Here is a 6363-nt window from a genome sequence, read left to right on the forward strand (position 1 = left end):
CCCTATTTTAGTCTGGAATTAATGACACTGGATACCAAAGCTTCAGACGTCCACAGGGGGAGAAGAATTTTATCCTAGAACATAGGTTCTACTCTGTGTCTCTCCATTTGATTTTGATAGGATATAGACTATGAGTTGATGTTAGAAGGGCTGGTCTTAAAGACGCTAAGATTTGATGAATATATCTGGAGGTGGGTAGGATCAAGATCAGGGAATCCCTTAATTATATTACATTCTTGAAAATCGGCTTTAACTCCTATTTCTTTGCAGTGTTCCATTATTTAGAAACAAAGTATGCTAGTAAATTTTCTATGTCAAAAACAACCCAATAACCAACTTACAAAGACAGGAAACAGATTTTGTCTGACAGCTTTAGAGAATGTAGACCATGATTCTCTCCTTGGGCTTGTGGGAATGCATTGTGTACAAGAGAACAAAATGATTCACTTCCTGTCTGGGGAGGTAAAGCCAGGAAGAGCAGGGGACTGATAATCTCACTATCTCCTTAAGGGAACATCTACTATAACCAAACATCCCCAAACCCATACCTCCAAAAGTTTCTATCACCTCCCAAAAAGTCAAGCAAGAAATAAGTGTTTAACACACAGGGAAGTCAGCCGGGTATTCTAGATGTAAATTCTGGCACAAGGCTGCTGCAGAGATACCTCCTTAAAAGAAGTGGGCCAGTTCCCAAGTCTGCCAGCAAGAACTGGAGAAGACAAGGAGATGCAGTCCAGCCTATACCTTACTTCACACTTTCAGCATCCTAAATGGAATGAGAAGAGTTTTCAGTTGGTCTAAGCCACCCACCTAGTGTAGCTGTGTCCGGGCAGACCTAAGAATGTGAGGAAGGGTGCTTCACATACCAGAATCATGTGAACTGGCCTGCACAAGCATGACCACTGCTACCGCCCCACTTATAGCCCATAAAATGTGGGGAGGTTCTCATAGGTCATGTGATTAACCCATCATTTAAAAGTCAGTGGTTGTTAAGCCAGGTTTTCCAACTCCAGCATCCTTCTTGGCATTGATCCCCAGTTGCTTTTCTGTGTTTTTTTTTGGGGGGGAGGGGGGAGTTTAAAAGAGAATCTGAAATCTTACATGTTTCTGTGTTATTGAATGTCTATGAGAACCTTGACAAACTTCAACATTGCATAGTTCAGTCTATCCATGTCTAATAATGGGCTAGAGAAACAGAGATAAGCTTCTTGATAGCAACTTCATTTGTAAACTTGTGATAGGACACTGAGCAGTAAACACGAAAAGGCCCAGGACTTCAGACTAGACACTGATTGTTATGTGCTAATTGAAGAGTATTCTGCAGCTTTAACAAGAAATGTGAGTAAATCAAGCTCAAAAACTTAACTTCATGCTGGGGACATGTGCCGATGTGTGGTGAGCTCACAAGTACTACACAGTAAATGGAAAAACGACAGATCTATTGGACTATTCACGGGAAGTCTATACAGACAGCCCACTTGGAGCAACCCATTTTTGTAGAGCTACAGGGACATCTGTCCTCTGGATAAGTCACTGTCACTTCTGTAAAAATCTTGTGAAATCAGCATTTCTCCCTTCTTTAGTGTCATAGCCCTGTATAAACCTGACTTTTCCTGTAGGACAACCAGATACCATAAAGCCAAAGTGTGAAAAGGATTCTGTCAAGCTTTTGTTCTCACAGGAAAAAAATCTACATAAAAATTGTCCCCCACAAACTTTCATACAGGAAGTGGTATGTCTGCTCTAACAGCAGACTCAGGAAAGTGTGATCTACTGGTCTGCTCTGACTTAGCAAACTGTCAGTATTCTGTATTTACCCTTCAACTTGGTTTCACCTAACATAGGACCATAGCCCAGAAAATTAACTATTAATTCAGGAAAAAGCCCTGAGTTGCTAAAACTAGCCTCAGAGAGAAAAATTCTCCCCTGGTCATCCTGCTGGAGTCAAAACCAAGGCCCCAGAAGAGATTCCTATTAACTTAAGCAGCTAGATGTTAAAGCAATCAAGACCGCATGTTAGTATGGCTACCAAGGCTGTGTTCCCAGCTGTAGGAGAACATCACAGCCATGCTGCCTCTGAGACTAACTTGCCTCTTTACCAGATTCACTGGTTTCTTGTGTCTCTCAAGAAATGCATGCTTGATATTATTGTTAGCACCTATGGGTTGTTAACTTGTCTGTACACCTATACAATCTGAAAGCGTTGTGGAGATCACCCCTTTTGACCCTTTACCCTTATGCTTTGCCTGTACCCTTGGGCCTTATGCCCTAATGCCCTAATGCCCTTATGCCCTTATGCCCATCTTCCCCCAAAGAAAAAAAAAGCACGCAGAAAAACCGTGCCTGGGTCAGTTAGTTTGTTTTACCCCTCAAATCCCATTCCCAAGCAAATTTTCTCTTGTTGTGTCAGTCCTGTTTGAACCCTGAAGGAGTGCTGAGACTCGTACTCAGTAGCCCCCAATGTCACTGGGTAAGAAGGCTTGGTCTGCAAACATGAAGACCAGAAATGGAATCCCTAGCATTTTAACATTCATGTTCAAAACTGGTATGGCTGTGTGCCTGTAACCTTGGTACTGAAAGTTAGAGACAGGAGGATTCCATGAGGATACTGGCCAGCCAGTCTAGTCAAAATAGCGAACTTCCGGTCCAGTAAGAGACTGTCTCAGGACACTAAGGCAGGTGGAGATCAAGGGAGAAGATGCTCTAAAAACCTGCGCCTGCCTCAAAACACAGGAAAGTGAATGTGTACCTGAGCATTCGCAAGCATGCTGCAAACATTCTATATATCACACACACACACAGAGAGAGACACTGACACACAAACATTGACACACACACACAAACACATACACAGTCTTACTCCTTAGTATCTAAAATAGTTAGAGCATCATGACAAACAATGACTCTCCCTTCATGTTATATGTGGATCACGACAAGCTTTACGTGAATATTCGTATATTACTGTATCCTTTGATTTAATACTCTATTAATTTCCTTAATTAAGGAATCTTCAGCTTTCTAAGAACTTATAAATTGCAGACCTCCTCAACATTGCTTTTGAGCACATCAAAGTGACTGTTAATATTCTAATTTTGAATTTTGAGAAGCTCATTTTTCATGGAGAACTTAAACAAACCTAAGCAAATACACAGGATCCAGTTTTACAAGTCAAGCTGACAAACACAGTTCCAATGCCAAAGGTGAACCGGAAAATACCACTGCCCCCTGCTCTTCAACTGGGAAGGCTTTGCCAGCTCTGATCTAACATGGAAACTGGTTAGGGAATAAAATATGATTTCCCTTTCAAAACCGGCGTGAGTGCAGGTTAATAAACCACCAACCCTACCTGTCGCCCATGAATAGAGGCTTTGTTCGAGTTCCAGTATTGTCCATAATGCTGTCATGCCCCCTCTCTGGACACTTGTATAAAATGAATGTTCGTCTGTGTTCCAACCATCTCCCAATTTCAACTCCAAAATCATCAGTCACTTTCTGACATTTTATTTCAGCTACATCACAGAACTATCTAGCTGCTGATGCTATACAGAGCTCATTCGGTTTGAGTCTAAATCCAACCAACACAAGTTTGCTTGGCCTTGGGCGTTTGTTGAATAAAGAAGATACCAGCAGGCAGACACTTTAGCAACAAAAACTCGCTATTAAATTTGTCTAACCTATGCTCCTAGGGTATAACAATGCGCCCTTAGTGAAGAACACTTAATGCAGAATTAGTCATTCTGAAGCTGTGCAGGGTAGGCAGTGTCACCTTCAGAAGCGAGCTATGAGCCCGGAAATGTAATGAGCAGAGGTCTGTAGTCTCAATACTGTGCAGGAGTTCCACACGACCTAGAGCTGTGGGACCACCTCCGCTTTCCACTCAAGCAGCCAAACTAACCCACATACCCAAACTCACACCGTTTGCTTTACTATCTTTTAGTCAAGTGCACATATTTATGAGACATAATGACTTATAGAAGAAGAAGAAAAGGCACTTAATTGTAAGATAATATAAGATACAAATAACATTTTAGTGAATAAAGAATCACTCTTATTTTCAAAAATTCAGTACCAATGATTTAAAATCTTTCCTCCAAACCAAAACTTGGCAGGCTACATAATGTGAGGTTTTCTTTTAAATAATTATGGCTAATTCATATTCAGCCAGGAGGGCTAAGAACCACAATTGTAACTTTTATAGAACATTTAAAAATTCTCTTTGCTACTCCAAGCACACAATCTCTCATTAGCCTCAGCTCGGTCCACTTCAGAACTCAAGTACTTTTCCACGAGGCAACATTTATGAGCTTTAATTTGTCTTTCAATAAACTTAAAACATAAAATCAAATCAAAAGAATAAAAAGGAGCCATGCCTATAATCTACCAGAGCCAACAAGAGCACAGTTTGTAAAAATTTAAAGTTACCTGGAGAGAGAGAGAAAAGCTGCATTAGCCGCTTGTTGGGGACTCAGAGCTGAAAATACAGGCGATTGATGATTAACTTTTAGCCAGGAGCAAACTTGCACACAGCTCTCCAGAGGCCAGTTCTCTGCTTTCCCTTCCGTCTCTCTTCTCAAATAGGGGAAAGGTAGCTCCCTCTCTTTCTGGAGAACTTGCTATGGCATGCACAATTAGTTCGTACTTCACACGGTGTAGCGTAGACGGGGCTTAAATTATATCCAGGGTCAAAGAAGGTAACCTGTCTGGCACTTTGAATTGTTACATTTAATCTTCTGGATTCTCCTCTGCTGTTGAAGTAGGCACAATTTCAAGGGTACTTTTTCTCATCATGTAATTTGATATCATGTCTGGAAAACACTGCAAAAATTATGTACAATACGCATTGCTGGGTCTATGAATCGTAGCTAATTCTGATATTGGGAAAGACAGTATTATGAACAATACTAAAGAGGTCAAAGTCACAGGGTTTCATTTTGCTGCCTGAAGTGGACTGCAGGTGTCTTCCCTAGATGGGGGTTCTTCACCTTTTTCTTATACTGAGACATGGCCTTTCAGCAACCCTGAAGTCATGGATTCAGCTAGACTGAGGTAGCCACTGAGCCCCAGCCACTATCGTGGCTCCACCTCCTCTTGCTGTGGTGACAGAAGCATGCTGTCACTCTTGGCTTTCTACATTGGTGCAGGGGACACATGCATCATGTACTTCACTGACAGCCATCTCTGCAGTGCTGTGGCATTTTACTAAATAATTTGCATCCGTCACTTTATTCTTTAAACAATATAAGATGGGCAATATGCAAACATTTTAAGTATGGGAACACTGGGTTTTGGTTTTTTTTTTTCCTAGGTTTTAATGGATCTAAGGTCCATATTCCTCTCTACTAAACAGCTGACTAGTGTCTCCACAGTCAATGGGAGGGGTTTAAGCACTCATGGTGAACTTGACAAATCCTGGAGCCACTTAGGAAATGGGCAGCTGGGCAAGCGTGTGTAATTATCTTTATTACATTTATCAGTCATTCCCTGGAAAGAGGATCCTTAGTGGGGAAGTGATTAGAGCGTCAACATGCATGTGTTCCTGGCTCTCTGTCCCTTATTGGGGGCGGACATTACAAAAACAACTCCCCCAGCCCCAGCCTCTGTGGTGACCCATGATGGCTGGATGGTAGGTAGCCTGAACTACAAGCCGGAAGAAAACCTTTCTCCCTCAAGTTGTCCAGGTCATAGGATTTTATCACAGCAGCAGGCAGAGAAATAGAGACAAGACACATGGTTCCCAAAGGGAAAGATTCAGTTCTCAAGACCAAGCACCAGATACCAGCCAGTTGTAAAATATGCTTCCAAACGTGTTTAATAATGTGCACAATAATTATAACGACCAATTAATAAGGATAATTCTCTTCTAGAAATTTTCTCTGATTTGACTAAATACAGTAATTATTTCTTTTTCTAAAGTACAAGGTAGGTTTCTGCTACTTCTTTTAAAATCTTGAGTTAAAAACTAAAATGAAAAAAAAAAATACAAGGAAATTCTCTAATTCTGCAAATACAGACCAACACTGAGGTCTTGGTACGGTGACAAATGGTTGTGTGGATTTTCCCACAACACAGTAAACATCCAACAATCCACAGATGACATTTTGACAGAATCCTCTTCAAACACATTTTTGTCCCAAGAAAGCTCAGCACTGAGTGACTCCTGTCAAAGGACAGATCACAGCAACTTAGCATAATGAACTGAACAGCTTGATTTTGATTTTAAAATCAAGCAGCACTTCTTGCCACTAGCAGCCTGAGCTCAACAGGTTAGTCTGAAACACAGAAGAAGAAAAGGCAGACCACCCTATCCTACCCTACCCTGAGAGAGAGAGAGAGAGAGAGAGAGAGAGAGAGAGAGAGAGAGAG

General features: G+C 41.4%; 1 protein-coding gene across 2 annotated transcripts in view; it reads right to left on the bottom strand.

Moving 5' to 3' along the window:
- The window catches only part of Slc16a7 (solute carrier family 16 member 7), a 147990-nt gene that overhangs the window by 81506 nt on the left and 60121 nt on the right, over window positions 1-6363 (bottom strand). Inside the window, exon 1 of one of the 2 annotated variants that reach the window (XM_013350296.2) lies at window positions 4423-4764. The exons of the other annotated variant lie outside the window; for it this stretch is intronic. The gene's annotated coding sequence lies outside the window, so the exon portion shown is untranslated. Of the gene's footprint in view, window positions 1-4422; window positions 4765-6363 lie in introns of those variants that run through there. 2 annotated transcript variants of the gene reach the window in all.

This window comes from Microtus ochrogaster, chromosome 24, assembly GCF_000317375.1.
Source record: "Microtus ochrogaster isolate Prairie Vole_2 chromosome 24, MicOch1.0, whole genome shotgun sequence".
Classification (NCBI taxonomy): Eukaryota; Metazoa; Chordata; class Mammalia; order Rodentia; family Cricetidae; genus Microtus; species Microtus ochrogaster.